Source organism: Sorex fumeus, unplaced genomic scaffold (assembly GCF_029834395.1).
Source record: "Sorex fumeus unplaced genomic scaffold, SorFum_2.1 ptg000037l, whole genome shotgun sequence".
Taxonomy (NCBI): Eukaryota; Metazoa; Chordata; class Mammalia; order Eulipotyphla; family Soricidae; genus Sorex; species Sorex fumeus.
Window position 1 is genome coordinate 15,395,829 of NW_026606094.1, and position 18,002 is coordinate 15,413,830.

Here is an 18,002-nt window from a genome sequence, read left to right on the forward strand (position 1 = left end):
AATTATTTCTCAGAGAAAAACAACATATTGTTCATTACCAAGTCAAAAGCTATTTAGTAAAAAGAACATTAGCTTAACGTTGTGGTTTATGCATATGGACAACATTTCTACAAGAAAACATGAGTAGATTTGTTATTCAGTTTTTGAAGGTGCACAAGCTTACAACACTGCCAGTTCTATTTATAATTACTATAGTTAAGGTGACAGGTTGGAAAGGAGATATATAGCATGGGATAAAAACTAAATAGCTAGCCCTTTAAAAAAAAGTGTTATTTTGACAGGACAAAAATAGCATCTAAAAAACAAATGAGCATTATAACATACCAAAGATTAATCATGATGAACAAAATTATAATAAAATTCACTGAGCAACTAGTGTGTGTATCGTTGCACACTTGAACTATGGGAATTTGGAATGTTCTTACCTGTCAGTTAACAGGTGGTTAACAATAATATATACAGACAAATAATTATAATACACAGCATTATACTCTGCACGGCATACATCAGAAACAAAACAAAAATAAACCAAGGGAAGGGACATTTGTATTGTCTCACTATAATAATGAGAAACTAACAATCCTGCTGTGTTTTAGAGAACCAGGAGGATAAAAACAATATCTTTTTGACACATGAGTCTATTGTAGGTACCTGGACTGAATCTACAGCACAGCTGTAAAATATGTAATGAATTAACACGTGAATAAAAATTAAGCAACATTAAAAGTCACAGAACAGGGAAGTTTGTTAGCAAGATCACAGACTTAAATCCTTTTGACTTTGAAAAAACAAAAGCTTACACTATTCACTTGATAAGAACTACCTGCGTTGGGGGCCACAGTAATAGTACAGTGGGTAGGGCACTTGCCTTGCTCATGGCTGATGAACATTTTATCCCTGGCATCCCATATGGTCCTCCCAAGTCTCCTAAGTGTAGAGCCAAAAGTAAGCCCTGAGCACCACCGGGAGTTGCTCCTTGTCCCGTCCTCAAAGAGAACAACATGCTTTATTTAAGAGACAATAAAAAGTCATTGAAGGGTTCTGAGTTGGAGAGTCACATAACTAAGACATGGGACTAAGGTGTGTAACATAACTTACTCCAGAAAGTAAAATCTGGAAGTAAGGCATCTTAGTCATGGAGATGGCTATTTCTCAGGTGGCACTGACAAAAGCAGCTAGCACATAAACAAGTAATATGAGTCATAATCAAGCTGGTGAATCCCGAGAACAGAAAGGAAAGTAGGAATGAATGACATCTATAAATGAATATGGTTTATTATTATTCTATTTGGTGGAATACAAAGGAGAAGAAATAGATGATGGGCAGTAATTGAAAGAGAAGTGAAACAAGTTACAAAACTAAATAGGAAGAAGGCAGACTAAAGACTGGAGAAAATTAATTGAATTTGAACACTTTGAGCTTGATGTGTTAATGGGAAATGAATGAAAATGGTCTACTACAGGGATGACTAGTAGGTTTTACATTTTTTATCAGAAAGCAGGTGGCTAAAATACATGGAAAATAAAAATTCCAAGAAGACATATTATTTGAGCCAGGCAATAGAAAAGAATAAATGAGAAGGATTCTGAGAAATCTGCCCTTACTGGAAAAGTGGCATGACTGGTCTTAGGTGAGGTGGTGACAAAGGGAAGAATGAATGTTAAATATTTGTCATGGCTACAGTAGAAGGAATACAAATTCAGAAGTTGGTCCTGGAAAAGTAATTGAAATGACTAGAAATTATCCACATAGATGTTATGAACTCTGTCATTTAAAATTAAGTGTGCTTAGCACGCGACAGGGACAAATGGAGACGTTACTGGTGCCCGCTCGAGCAAATCGACGACTAACGGGAAGTTAAGTGATTAAGTGAATGTAAAGGAAGAGAATACAAATAAACCTAGTCTTGGGGTATTGTTCATATTGGAGAAAAAAAGTGAAGGAATCAAAGAACATTAAGTTCAGTATAGGCATCAAGAGAGTCAGTACTGCACTCTTCTACAGAAGCAAGGGGAGGCACTCAAGAAAGATGGTCCAAACAGAGCTCCTGGCTGACTTCATAAGAACAGCTTCATCAGACTCAACAGTGTATTAAATGCTAAATTTCAAGGGAATGTGTAGTGAAGAATAGAATGTCAGAAGGTTAAGCTGGAGTAACAGCAGAGTTAAAAAGAGTCTATAATAAAATTTTATGAAAGGCATATGCTTATTTGTAGATGTTTCTTTCCTCCAGTATTACTTACTGAGTATGTAATAAGGGTAAGACAACTATAGTAGGAGTTGAGAATACAGTTACAGTATTTCACAAGTTAGTGAAGTTCACAGTTAGTTGGTATAGCCAATGGGTTAACAGACATGTATGGGAATCGGTAGTAGAGGAGACGAACTAGAATGAAAATGAAGGTAGAGTTTAATATTGGAAGGAGGATGAAGAATCAAAGTTCCTAGGAGGCAAAGCAGCCTATACAATAATACAGAGATGGGAAAGAACATATGGCAGAGAACTATAAATAATTGAGCCTAGAATATGGGTGGGAGAAACTAGTACATATCAGAAAGAACAAGAACAACCAGTGCTGGCATAGATGCAGGGAGAAAGGAACTCTCCTTCATTGTTGGTGGGAATGCAGTGGTCCAGTCTTTTTGAAAAACAATACTGACTTTCCTCAAAAAACTAGAAATTGAACTTAAATATGACCCAGTAATACCACTTCTGGGAATATATCTCGGAGATGGAAAACAGCACAGTAGAAATGACATCTGCACTTACATGTTTATTGCAGCACTATTCACAATAGCCAGAATCTGGAAACAACCCAAGTGCCTGAGAAGAGACAACTGATTAAAGAAACTATGTTACAGCTACACAATGGAATACCATGCAGCTGTTAGAAAAGATGAAATCATGAAATTTGCTTATAGTGGATGGACATGGAGAGTATCATGCTAAGTGAAATGTGTCAGAAAGAGAGGAAGAGACATAGAATGACTGCATTCATTAGTGGAATATAAAATAATGTAAAAATATGAGACTAACATCCAAGAACAGTAGAGAAAGGGGCCAGGAGGATCACTCCTCAGTTTGGAAGCCTGCCTCATGTGCTGGAGAAGAAGGCAGTTGGAATAGAGAAGGGACCACTAAGTCAATAAGTGAATGATGGTCGGAGGGATCGCTCAGGATGGGAGATGTGTGATAAAAGTATCCTAAGAACCAAACATGATGGCTTCTCAGTATCTGTATTGCAAATCATGATGTCCAAAAGAAGAGGGAAAGTTAGAAGGAAGGTGTCTGCCACAGAGGCAGGGGGTGGGATAGGGTGGGGGGTCGTGGGAAGGGGTACTAAAGACATTGGTGGTGGAAAATGCGCACTGGTGAAGGGATGGGTGTTCACTCATTGTATGAATGAAATTCAGTCATGAAAGCCTTGTAACTGTATCTCACAGTGATTCAACTTAAACAAATCAAGATATGCTAGATTTAGGAAAGTAAATTAAAAAAAAAAAGAATGGGGTGGGGAGAGACCAAAAAGACATAGGTGAAAGAGAAAAATTATAGGACCATCACTTTAAAAGAGCAAACAGAGATTTCAAAGAATTTGGAAAACAAAAGAGGCCTCTTTTCAATACAGCAAAAAAGAAGACATGAAAATTCAAGGACATTGAAGGAGTTCAAGGTGTACGACCTCACTGTTATAAAAAAAATTACCATTATAACTATACTGAAAGTGATAAATACAAGAGGACCTGGGACTTCTAGGTAGAGGAGGGGATTTGCATAGCGATAGCATGACCTTCAAACTGATGACAGAAAGAAATCAAATAGAGGACTCAGAAGCTCTGAGAGCTCCTTTAAGATAAGATACAATGTGAGGTGATTTCCTGTTCCTGAGCTATGCAAGGAACCCAGGGCTAAAGGTCAAATACAATGATTTTCAGGGCATCTGATTGGAGACACAAGTTCTTAAGACTTAAAAACTGTAATTGGGCCAGCAGGAAAAACCTTCAACATGGTAAAAAACTGAAAGAGGTACAAATTTTATAATGTTCAAAATATTTATAACATGTCTGTTTACCATGTGCCAGGCATCTGCTAAACCCTCTAACTAATTCTTCATAAATACCCAGTGATATAGGATGTATTATTATTCTTCATTTCTAAATGAACAGACTTGACCAAAAGTTACACAATCAGAACAGGATTCAATCCATAAGTGACTCTCAAGAATCTGGCTGGACTCTTAAATGCTTTACTAGAACTCACATAGCTTCCCAAGCTAAGGAGAGTACATTAAAAAGTGTATTAAGCAATCAGTGCTCTCATTTTGGCTCGTTTCCTCTCTAGCCATGTGATTTCAGGCAAATTATCTACTTCTGAGTCCTACAGCCTACTATCCTCACATGATTGTCTTACATATTTTTAAAAAAATCTCATATCTGAAAGCACTTTTATTATATAGCACATAATAACATAAACTTGCAGGCTATCGAATGTAGCCTGCCCACAGGGCAGAGTCTGGCAAACTCCCCGTGGCCTACCATATATGCCAAATACCAGTAACAATGATGGGTCTCATTCTCCTAAAGAGCCGTGAATATAATCTCAGGGCTAGGATGAAAGAGACGTTACTGGGGCCTGCTCGAGGCAATCGACGATTAACAGGATGATGAAAAAAAAAAATGAAAAAAACATAAACATAGGGTATTTGTGCTTGCTATATCATCATCCTCATAATTTAGAAAAGTAATAGAAAAATTTTGGTGCTGGGGTCACAGAAAAATGTAGGAGGAAAGATTTTTGATAAGTCATATTAGAAGATAAAAGGCAAATATAATCTAGACCAATTAGAATATATTATGTAGAAAAGCTAAATGTACTTCTCAATATAGTATCAGTGCATCCTCAAAAATTAAGAGCATTAGCCCGATACATAATTTATCACTGGCATTTTCACTAGAAAATATATTAAGGGCAGAATATAAATGAATCATTACTGCAAAAGAGAAAAAAAGCATTGTAACCAATTTGCATCTTAGTTGAGGCCCATTAGTGCACTGTGAAAGGTGAATCCTTTTTTTTCCCTCTGAGACTTCTGAAGGAGACTTCAAAATGATCTTTTTGAAAAAACATGAGGTATTTAAAACCATTTGAAAGATAATAATATCTTAAAGTTGGCACCTATATCATTAATTGCACTGAACTTCTTGATACTCAATCAAGAGAATGTACCAAAGGTCTTTTTGTTGTTGTTATATCACTCAATGTAATGGCAACTTATAAAAAACTGCTAGGGAGGATTATCTTTTTTTTTTTCATATATAAGGATAAAACCTTGCGGAATATTCCCAAAGCTGGTAATGCATTTGCCTATACCTTTTCTTTAGAGCAAATAGCAATACCCATTTTTCTCAGATTGTGAAATCAAAGAAAGGTTAAGGTTAGTTTTGCTTTGTCTTGATTAAAGCCCCCAAACAGGACTAGGGCTATTGTCAATAACAGACTTTTAAATTAAAATGTGGTGATGTTTAACCTTCCAGTAATGAGAAAACTTTAAAACCCCATTTTCTCAATCTTTTCAATGAATTTAGGCCCTATCCCATTAACAAAGCAATGTGTTCATCAGACTAAAACATCTCCAGGAAATGTCTGTTGCTCAGTAGAGTGGAGGTAGGCCTTTTGCATGCATTAGCTACTGAACTGAATTCTTTGATGACACTGCCAGTCTCTGAGTGACAACTGACAGGTCAAGTGCACAGGATCTGGAGACAAATCAGAGGATCCAACTCCACTCACTGTCTATGTGAAACTGGGAAAATAAATTCTCTGAACCACTCTATATTCATTCATAATAAGACAATGAACCATAGAAAGTACCTATCTTAAAGTGACTGGGGACTCAAAGAGCTAATGCATGTAAACCACAGAGAAGAGGGTCGGGTAGCAGTAGGTCAACAAATTATCTTTATTATTGCTTCCCTGTAATGCTCAATAAACACTTTTTGAATACCTACTATGTTTCAAATACTGTGCAGAATGCCTAAGTCACAAAAATGAATAAAACACTTTGCAGAACTATAGGGTAATTATCACTGTCCACTGTCACTGTCCTCCCATTGTTCATCAATTTGCTCGAGTGGGCCCAGTAACGTCTCCATTGTGAGACTTGATGTTACTGTTTTTGACATATCGAACACATCGAATACTGTTTTGAGATATGAGGAGCTTGCCAGGTTCTGCCGTGCAGGCAGGATATTCTTCGTAGCTTGCCAGGCTTTCTGAGAGGGACAGAGGAATCAAACCCAGGTCGGCCATGTGGAAGGCAAACACCCTACCTGCTGTGCTATTGCTCCAACCCATACAGTAAGTAGGCAAACAACTCACAATATAAACTCCATGTGGAAATGACAAGGATCCTTTTTGAAGAAGAAGAAGAAGAATTTAAACCTTTTTATTTTTTAAATCCCCCTCCAGTTTTATTTTATGAAAGAACCATGATTTACAAAATTATTCATAGTTGGACTTTCAACATACAATGTTCCATCATTGATCCTGTCACCAGTTTCATCTTCCCTTTATCGGTTTCCCAGGTTCCCTCCTCTACACCCACCCCTTCCCAGTGATGCTCAGGGGTTACTCCTGACTCTGCACTCAGGAATTACTTCTGTCAGGGGATTCTTAAAGGAGAACTTAAGCAGCCTAAGTGAGTAATGAGGACTTAACAAAAGCAATGAAGGACTCGTGGTCCTTTCCTCATAATTCATTTAAAATCTTGAACTATGGCATGGGAAGAGCTTTCCTTTTTATTGTGGGAGTGAAGGAAATTTGTTGGATGACCCAAAGATAGTCACTCCTTTGGCCTCACTCTTATTTGTGAAATTACAAATAAAAATGCTGTATGGTGACTGCAGCTGTCTGGTTCTAATTCATGGCAGCCTATTTATGCTTCTATTTCCAAGTTAGAATCAGTGATCTTATCTTGGTACTGAAACTGACCAGGGTGGGGAATATTTCCACAATAGAAATTGGAAACCTACAAGTCAGGGGGTTTTTTGTTGTTGTTGTTGTTGTTGCTGTTTGTTTTTTACCCCTGGAAAGATAGATGCTATATATTTAGAACATACTCTGGTTGAACTAACACCAAAGTAATTTTCTATTTTTTCTTTTTTTCTTCTTTCTTTTTTTGGTTTTAGGCCACAGGCAGTAACTCTCAGACTACTCTTGGCTTGGTGCTCAGAGATTTGCTACTGGTGATACTCAAAAGATCATTTGGTGCCAGGGATTGATCCTGGGTCTCCAGCATGAGAAGTACATGCTCCAGACTATTGAGCTATTTGTTTCATCCCATTATTCCTCAAGTAATAATTTTTTAACTCCTGAGATGGGTTTTTCACAATACCTTTCACTCCAGGGACATCACAATGCCAATGCAATGTTATCATATACTGCTTTCTCTTCTACAGACATACATACATACATACACACACACACACACATATATATATATATATATAATATATCACATTGACCTGTCTAAGCAACTTTAATATCTGCATTGGTAAAGACTATGGAAATTCGCTTTTCATGTATCTTTGTCTTAATACATTTTTAATTGCGAATTGTCTGGTTCTAGCTTTCAGGATAAAATGTCTTTACTGTTTCTTTTTTTTTTTCTTTTGAAACAGAGGTAGCCACTTAAACCGACTTTGAGTTCCTTACTAAAAACATGTAAAAATGAGTATAACAGACTAATTCATTCTCTTAAAATGTTGTGCACATAGCAGGTAAAAGTGAATCATCCATAAAACATGTCTTTCTTTTCATTGATAGTTAAGATAATTTCACTGACAAAACATTTCCTGGGAGTGATTACCTCAATGGCATCTTAGTCATTAACAACTGTTATTTAGTACTACTTCCTTCAGAGAGTTCTGCTCTGGATGCTGCAAATACTAGCTCAGCTTAGCCTCACCTGAAGATAGCTATTCCACTCCATCTGCCCAGTTATCTGCTTTCAATTTTCTCTTTAAATAAACTTACCTTGGTCTTTTCAGCCCCTAGGAATCTAAAAGCACCTTTAATATTCTATAAATTAACAAAGTGGCTTGTGGCTATAGAACCACTAGTGTTATCACCAACATCCTTATTGACAAAAGCCTGTCACCAACAATCTATGTGCTGAATTTATGTGCTGACTACTCAAGGGAAAACACAACTGGTATAACTGAATATTTGTTGAGAGACTTCCCTAACCTTGAGAAGGATAACTTTTTTTTCTTTAGCAGCTGATTTTTTTTTTTTTTGCTTTTTGGGTCACACCTGGCGATGCACAGGGGTTACTCCTGGTTCTGCACTCAAGAGTTACTCCTGGCGGTGCTCAGGGGACCATATGGGATGCTGGGAATCGAACCCTGGTCAGCCATGTGCAAGACAATGCCCTACCCACTGTGCTATCTCTCCAGCCCCCAGCAGCTAATTTTCTTACAAATCATTTTTTGTAGCCATATAGATGGTTCTGTATAGTCTCAAGACACTGCCAATTGCATTATCTCTTCTAATCTGCATGCTCCTCTTTTTGTATTATTCTAATATATTCAGATGACAAAACTGAGCTTCAAAAAGGATGAAACACACAAAATGTAATAAACCTGTAATATAGCTCTTTGAATGTAATGCTAATGCTTTCTTTTAAAAGAATATTCCTATTTGAACTGTATCAAATTATTTGCATTTCCTAGGAAAGACTTTTATTCAAAGACAAAATTTGGGTAAACATTTGTTTGAACTAGTCTAGTATCTATTGTTTCCCTTAAGAACTCTCCCTCCCCCATATAATGGGGCTGCCTATCACATGGCCTACCCTCTTCCCTGGAGGGTGAGCCAGCACACTAGGTTGGCCTTTCAATGAACTCAACTCACAGTGTTTGGTCATGGGGAAGCACTTGATCAAATCTAAGCCAAGTAGAGTCTGTTTGGAGGATTTAATATGGATATGTGGGGAGAACTTCTCTGTGCAAAATCAAAAGCACTAAACATGATGTTGGGCTGGAGCGATAGCACAGCGGGTAGGGCGTTCGCCTTACACGCGGCCAACATGGCCGACCCGAGTTCGATTCCTCCGCCCCTCTCAGAGAGCCCGGCAAGCTACCGAGAGTATTGGATATGCCAGACACAGTAACAACAAAGTCTCCAATGGAGACGTTACTGGGCCCGCTCGAGCAAATCGACGATCAACGGGAGGGCCTTTACCTTTACCTTTTACCTTAAACATGATGTTAACTCAGAGTGTTTGAAGATCATCTATCATGGTGATGACCATTGCATGAGCGTGTACCTGAGCATAAACTGAATCCACGAGTAGGCGAGAGATTTCAGTGACAGAGAAAGGCAGATTCTTGAGATGTTTGGGCATCAGTTCCCACTATGTATTAAGTGATGGGAACCCAAACTTTTTTACTTTTTCTCTTGATTTTTCCTTTAGCTCTTTGTAATTCCTTTAGCCCTATGCCTGAAAAAAAAATTTTTTTTTTTGTCGCACAGCGGGTAGGGCGTTTGCCTTGCACGCGGCCAACATGGCCGACCCGAGTTCGATTCCTCCGCCCCTCTCGGAGAGCCCGGCAAGTGAGAGTATTCGATATGCCAGACACAGTAACAACAAAGTCTCCAATGGAGACGTTACTGGGCCCGCTCGAGCAAATCCACGATCAACGGGATGGCCTTTTTATTTTTGTCTAACAATGTACAAAGACACTACAGGTATATGAGTTCAAATGCAAAGTCAAGTGCATAAAAACACTTTAAGCAAAATATTCAAGTACTGGAGGAAGATACTTTCTTTAGATCATACTTGGATAATTAAATATTTAACTGTATTTGGAACAATAATTCCTGAGGTGGCATACTAGATATTTTTCCTGCTATGTAATTTCAAACTTTACACTATTTATATGATCTTAAGATAGAAAAAGCATATCTAGATGAAGAGTCAAAGTATAAAATCTAGAAAACATTTCAATTCTGCTCTTAAGAATATAAAAGGGATTTATGATGATGGAAAATGGCTGAGGCCCTGTAATAGGAAATTGCAGCCATAAAAACAGTTAAAGACTAAATCTTCAGGACTTGCCAGAGTGAAGTCCTAAGAAAAATCCTTAGCCCATTTATATTATTTCCATTACATTTAAAAGTGGTACCATAAAATAAAATTTTAGAAAAAGGCTTCTAAAAGAACATGCCAGGTGAAATTTAAATGTTTTGTAAATAGTCACTGGTTATTAGGAATAATATTTTATCACGGGTCACAGTCCTCCCACTGTTCATCGATTTGCTCAAGCGGGCCCAGTAACGTCTCCATCATGAGACTTGTTGTTACTGTGTTTGGCATATCGAATACATCATGGGTAGCTTGCCAGCCAACAAGCTATCAAAAAAATATTTTATCACACACTATTATTCAAATATTTGTGAGCATCCACTGTGTGCTATACAAAGATAATAAAAATTCCTGTTCTCAAAAAACGTATACTTTATGATCTGAAGATGACAAGAGAAATGGCAAAAATTAAATTGAACACCCTAAATTGAAAAGTAAATAGAACCACTTGGATGCTGAGCAAGCATAATTTAAAACATGTCTTGATTAACATTTGATTCTTGTGACTGGAGTTAACCTTATAGTGTGATGACCCTCAAATAAGCCTAAACTAAAATTTAAAAGATAAAATATAAAAGATATAATGACACATCATATCAAAGTCCCTTCTTATGTAGCTTGAATTATCCTGACAACAATTTCTAAGAGTAAGTCTAAGGAACAGAAGGAAACTTCAAGAATTTTTATCTGATCAAATTGTCCTTTTACATGATTACACTGAAATGATCCAAAACATGTGAATCTAGATATATGATTTTTATACCTCTGACTCAAGACTTTCACATTTTTCACCTAAAACATGGGGATAATGGGCGTATGGGGAGAGTTAGCCATGAGGAGAAGAGGTAAATTATGAGAGCCACTGGCTTTGAATGTGGCTACTACGGTTATTCTCACAAGTGATGTTTTTGCCAGTTTTGACCTGCCCTTCATAAAAATGAGGAAATTGGCATAGTCCATTGGGCAAGCCCACTCCAAATACCAGGAGACTATTTCATCACCTTAGTCCTCTTCACTACAGTTTAAATAGTGTTATTTCTTATTTTTCCATCCTTTAGTCATCGTGTGGTTTTCTTTTAAGGCTGTTTCAGATTTTTTAAGTCCTTTTTAAGTTGCCCTCCAACAAACACAGAAAGGGATTCTCATATTGAGGAGGAACAACACATAAGAAATCAAGAAATCACTACCTTGCCTTTTTAACGGTCACTAAATTCATATCTGCATTGAAATTTAGTAAATAAAGGTATAGAATGCTCCATTAAATTGGTATTTCAGGGAAAGCATGCAGAATGTCTCATAGTAGATCTGTTCATGAATGCATTTTATGTAACAGTCCTAGTTATAAGCAAATAGAGAAAAATTAGAAGGACCAGTCACCTTTTTTACTAACAGAACTCATTTGAAAAATATTGTGAATAAATTTCTCTTTTTGGGTAAAGTGTATTTTAGTTTTTTTTCTTTACCACATACACATTGAAAAACTGTATATAATTTCTTTATTTGTTTTTATTTCACTGCCATGTATCTAAATTGTGCTATTTTCAAAGTTTACCAGGTAACTTGTTTCTGAAAGGTGGTACTAAATATCATGTGAAGGTATGACTAGTGAATTAAAGACCTTTCTTTTTTTTTTAATTAATTAATTTATTTTTTAATAGTGAGGCACCATGAGGTACAGTTGTAGACTTACACATTTTTGTGCTTGCGTTTCGATTATACAATGATCAAACACCCATCCCTCCACCAGTGCGCATTTCCCACCACCTCGGATCCCCAGCATCCCCTCCCCCTCCAGCCCCTATCCCACCCTGCCTCTGTGGCAGGGCATTTCCCTCTCTCTCCTTTTGAGTGCCATGGTCAGCAAAAGAGGCATTGAGTGGCAATCATGCTTGGTCGACAGTCTACCCTCAGCATGCTCTCCCATCATGGGCAGATCCTCCCAACACCCTTTATTTGGTGTTCCCTTCTCTTTCTGAGCTCCCCCTTCTCCTAACATGTGTGGTTGTCCTCTGGGTCATTGAGTAAAATTCCTGGTACTAATCTTTGCCATACTTGGGTGTTGGTTTCCTATTTTGTTACTTTATGTTCCCCAGATGAATGCAATCTTTCTATGTCTATCCCTTCCTTTCTGAGTCATTTCACTTAACATGATACTTTTCATGTAGTACCACTTGTATGTAAACTTCATGACTTCGTCTTTCCTAACAGCTACATAGTACTCCATTGTGTAAATGTGCCAGAGTTTCTTCAACCAGTCATCTGTTCTCGGGTACTCAGGTTTTTTCCAGATTCTGGCTATTGTAAAGAGTGCTCGGCCATACCACCCTGAACGCGCCCGATCTCGTCTGAAGACCTTTCTTTTTAAAACTGAAAATGAAGGAAAATATTTGTGAGCTTGTGGAGAATAGTTTTACTGTGCATGGCAGCTTGTCACTAACTTTATCAATTTATCCACATATTTTATAATTAAATAAGCAATTAAAAATCCACATGGAGAAGCTGGAGCAATAGTACAGTGGGTAGGGCACTTGCCTTGCATGCAATCAAAAAAAATTTGATTCCCAGAACCCCACATGGTCCCCATGAGTGATTCTTGAGTGCAGAGCCAGGAGTAACCTCTGGCACTGAAGAATGAATCCCCCCCTCACCCCCTCACACACATAGAAATTCATATAATGGACATGCTCGTATGGAACTTGCCTTGCATGTTGCCAATCCCTGGCACCCTATTATGGCCCTTCCAGCACTGCCCAGAATGATCCTTGAGTGAAGAGCTAGGAGTAAACCCTGAGCAGAGCTGACTGTGTTCCCCTAAACAATAAATAAATAAATAAATAAATAAATGGAATAAAAATAAAAATGTATGTATAGGTGGCTATAAGAGAGAGCAAGTGAAACATGGGACAGAAATACTTTTTATGTCTTTTAGGGGTACTCTGAATACTGGATTCTTGATTAATACATAAATGTTTCTTATTACACAAGTGTTTCATTTGAATTCTTATATAATATTCCATCCTTTTTCCAGTAAGTCAAAAATTAATCTCAGCAAAAGAAAAAGGCAATTGTTCTTTTTCTTGCTGAAATATTTTATTGAGACTATTGTCCAACTTTAATATAGTAGGAGTAAAGATAAAAATGAATATAATTCTATTATATTCTTTAGATTGGCACATACAAATTCATAATCTGCTAGTAAATATCTCTGTTCTCGTAAGTACTGCTGAAACTATTTAACTTCTGTGAAAGAATAAATGGACATCTGTATTACATTGTGTAGAACATAAAAACATCTTGTTCAGAAAATACACCAAAAAGTCCTGGTTGATAGGTAGGTGTTCTTTTTTTTTTAAATCATTTTAAAAAACTCATTTAAAAATTATTTTAAAACAATCTTTTAAAATCATTTTAAAATCAATTTTAGCTTCAACACGAACATTTTGTTGCTTTCAAAAATAAAAGGTTGAATTTGCCTAATTTAAGAAAGAGCTAAGATGCTTGAAATACTGCAAAAATTTTAAAATACTTTTGAGCAATACAAATGAAAGTATTTCTCAGCATCCTGGTTAGATGTAATTTTATAGTTCGAATTGTATAGAAGTATTGCAAGATTTTATTTAATTAATTCAGGGGCACTGACTAATGAGTCACAAGTCACATTTGAGAAATATCTTTTCAAGTATGTAAGCTGAAATAAAGCTAGCTATCTTTTCCAATGGCATTCAAATACAGGAATTGAGTAGGCTAAACCTGAATGAATAGTCCGAATGTGAACTACTAATAAACAAGTTGGAGAGGAAGCTGGTATATTACTCACTACTGAATCAGACATTTCCTTCTCTTGGTGTTTGAAAATGTTCTCCACATAAGACATGGTAAATTCCAAATGTGTTTGATGCAGGGGTTACTCTTCTCAATGGTCACGGTCACGGTCCTCCCATTGCTCATCGATTTGCTCGAGCGGGCCCAGAAAGTCTCTATCGTGAGACTTGTTGTTACTGTGTTTGGCATATCTAATACGCCACAGGTAGCTTTCCAGGCTTTGCCGTGCCGGTGAGATACTCTCGGTAGCTTGCTGGGGTCTCTGAGAGGGGTGGAGGAATCGAACTCGGGTTGGGCATTGTTGGCTGCATGCTAGGCAAACGTCCTACCCGCTGTGCTATCGCTTCTCAATAGTGGGTTTATATAATTGAGTACTATCTTCTAGTGTTACCTAAGCAGAAATTAGCTTCACCAGGATGCTGGTGATAAGTGTATCCTACTGAGACCACAGTGGTTGTCCCTTAGATAAAGAGCAACCAGGTAAGGAGATGGCAAAGAGGAGAGGCATGAGAACACCAAATGCCAGGCTCTGACCCAGACATCTAGAGTTGTCAGACGAAAACTAGCTTTTCATTCACTAATTTCACTCAATTTAAGTAAAGTAGAAAAAAAAACTTTAAGAAATCTTGAAAATACTGTGAATTGAAAGAAGAGTCAACACTAGCCATATTTTAAACAGATGTGGGTCCCTTTGGTGAGTGCTGTGCCATTATCACCATGTTGGGAGGAAAATTAAGAGCATAAAAACATACCTATGTTGAGATCAATATGGAATTAGACATGAAAGGCCTACACAAAACTTTCTATGAAAATCTTAAATACTTTTAAATAGAGAATGCCTCGCCAAGCTGTCCTCGTAAAAATAGAACAGTAGGGGAAAATAAGCACAGAAGTACAGAATCCAATTTCTAAAACTCAGTAAACACCCTGAATCCTTGCGAAATCAATAAACCAAAAGGTTAGGGTGACTTCAAAACAACTGTGTTCAGAATTGTGGTTATGTAACTGAATTCAAGGAAAAATAACTCAGGGCAGATGGGGGTATGTATCTGTCTATGTATAGGGCATATACATTTGGCCGCAGAAGAGAGAAAAATAAAGACAGAAAAGGGCAGGACTATTCTGAGGCAAGACTGTTCTTTCCTGCCCCACCATGCTCCAGGAAGTTCTATAAAGATGGTGACATTACTGGAGGAATACAGGGAAGAGCTAACTGTGGCAGACAGAAGCAGCATGAAACAGGTTTCAGAGGGAAGACAGTACTGCAGCTGGGTCTTGCGGGATGAGCGGTAGTGCCTCAGATCCAGCTGAGGCAAGGAGCAAGGTTCTTTAAACACAGTGGATCTGCACATAAGCAGCTCAAATAGAATAGGAAAGGCTAGTGCAGAAGCTGTCACTATCAAACAGGCTCTGTGGGCTGGGCTAGGGTGGGTTTGGATGAAGCTGCAAGGTTAGCCTGGAGCCATACAATGGAAAACCCGTATGTTCTGAGGAGGAGGTCTGCACTTTATCCACAGTGGAGAGGCACTGGGAGGCTTTACTCCACAGCACACTTATATCTATATATTTGACAGTTGGTGACAGTGTGGTGGGTGGATTAGAGTGGGAAAGAGTTAAGGGGCCATAAGACATGACAGAAGGTCAGAGCATCTGTCCGGGCAATAGAAAATGAAGATTAACAACAGAGTAAAGACTTCCACATCTGTGTCTTCATCTCTTTATCTCCAGAGCTCTGAAATCCATCTCTTTGGTATTAGTTTTCTATGTTCAACAGCTACTTAGGACTAAATTTTAACCAATATCACTCTATGAGTGCAATATCAGGGAATTAAACAAACATTCCTGCTCTTGTGGTACTTCCTTGTCTAGGTGGATCCAGACAAGAAGTTAAACATTAAAAAAAATTAACTAGTTTGTGTGCTGTATTAAAAGTTGATGATGGCAGAGGCAAAAAACAAACACACAAACAAAGAGGCAATGTTAAAGACAAGAAACACTTGAAAGGAAGATGGAGGGAGAGATTTAGATAGAAATAATGCCTTTTTAAAGGAAGAACAGGAGGGAAAGGATAGCCATCTAAGATATGAAAAGAGATTTCTGGGCAGAAGGAAGACGCACTGCACTCTGTTTATGGTACAACAAAGGGATTGATAAGTCACTCTGGTGACTGGGAGATGGAATCCGAAAGGACAAAGAACTGGAATGTGGAGAACCTGATGGACCACTGTGAGACTTGAAATTTTATTGGAGTAAAATGAGCTACTGCAGAGTGCTGAGCAAGGGAATGACTATATTTAAATGGGATCAACTCAACTATGGGTGGTAAAAGACTGCTCATGTTAGGGGAGAAGCATAAGGCAAACAGGGAAAGAGTTTGGTGGGGGGCGTGGGAGGGGGGTCTTGTAGCAGTCCAGATGAGTACTGGGGAGGCTTGGGCCAGAGAGTAAAGAGCTGAGCGATGACAGTTGGCTGAATTTTGGTTATATTTTGAAGGCACAGATGACTGGATTTGGTGATGGATTTAGACATGAGAGAAAAAAAAAAAGCTAGCCAGCAAGATCAATCTAGGATTTTGTATTTTATAACAGTGGAAAATGGCTTTGCCCAGTTACTGACAAAGAGAAGCTGGTGGGATGTGTGCAGATTAGTTTCATTTTCTCCATGTTTGATCAACTTCCTTAAGTACCCATGTGGAGATGTGGAGCATGCAACTGAATATTTAAGTACTGGAATTAGGGAAAACAATCTGGACAGAAGTTCTCTGAATACCGCTGATACAAAAATTTTTGAGATTGCACGAGACTGCACAATGTTGAGAATGAAGAGATGTGCGCGTGTATCTAGACACACTGCAGCTACCTAGCTGGAAAGAGAAGGGTAGGGACTAAGAAGGAATGCTTGGGTTTCTGTTTGAGGGCCAATATCCAACATTCCTCAGGGTTCTCCTGGCTCTGTATGCAGGGATCACTCCTGGTTGGGCTTGGAGCATCGTATGGGGTTCTAGGGATTTAAATTGAGTTGGCCACATGTAAGGCAAGTGCCTTACTCACTGTATATGTCTTCTGTCCCATATTGTCTTTAAAAAAATTAATTTTATGGTTTTTTTGAGGGGGGCATACCCAGCATACACAAGGCTTACTCCTGGATTTGATGGAACTCTTGGATTCCTTTCTGGTGGGGTTTGGGAGACTATCTGGATTCTAGAGATTCAACACAGGTCAGCTATATACAAGACAAGTGTCCTATCTTCTGTACTATTACTCTGGACCCTTAAAATTTACTTTTATAGGGGTACACTCAGTGATGATCAGGGGCCATGCAGTGCCAGTGATCAAATTCTGTATCTCAAACATGTTAGACATATATTCTACCACTTGAATCATATTCATGGCTCCAAATTATAATTTTTAAAAAAGTCTTATGTATTCTGAAATAGCTGACCCAGAGCAAAAATTGAGAGAGATGACTAGGTAGGAAACTTTTGTAATCAATGTAAGAAGTCACACTTCCTCAAACTCTGGGAGTCAGTGAAAAATGGAAGAAGATGGACGTATTGAAAATATTTCTGGATCTAGCAGTAAGGATAGAATACAAAGAATTAGATTTGACAGACACTAAATAAACGAAAGTTATATCTATCATTCCACAGGAACCTTGAAAGAAAGGTAACAAAGAGGCAGAGAGGAGAGAGAGTTTTGGGGCAAAGTAATTAGTTCAGTTAGTGCTGAAGTATCTGTTGATCTTTCAGGCAGCAGTCTCCAAAAGAGAGCTAACAACCTGGGTCTGGTGACAGAGAGCAGTGTTTCTCAACTTTTTGGGGGCCATTTTATTTTCTTGGTCATTTTTATCTTCTTTTCACTTCTCACTTCAATCTGTGGCCCCTTAGTCTCATATCATGGTTTCTCATTTATACAGTTTCACCTATGGTCCTCTTAGAAGGTACTGGGGGCTGACTGCAGGGCAGCACTGATGTAGAGAAAAGAAGGAATTGGAGATAGTAAATTATGCAAAACCGGGATCCTTTAGTGTCT

At 38.0% G+C, this 18,002-nt stretch overlaps 1 protein-coding gene across 1 annotated transcript in view; it reads right to left on the reverse strand.

The window, feature by feature from the left end:
- The window catches only part of MET (MET proto-oncogene, receptor tyrosine kinase), a 129,889-nt gene that overhangs the window by 96,717 nt on the left and 15,170 nt on the right, over positions 1-18,002 (reverse strand). The gene's annotated exons all lie outside the window — the stretch shown is intronic.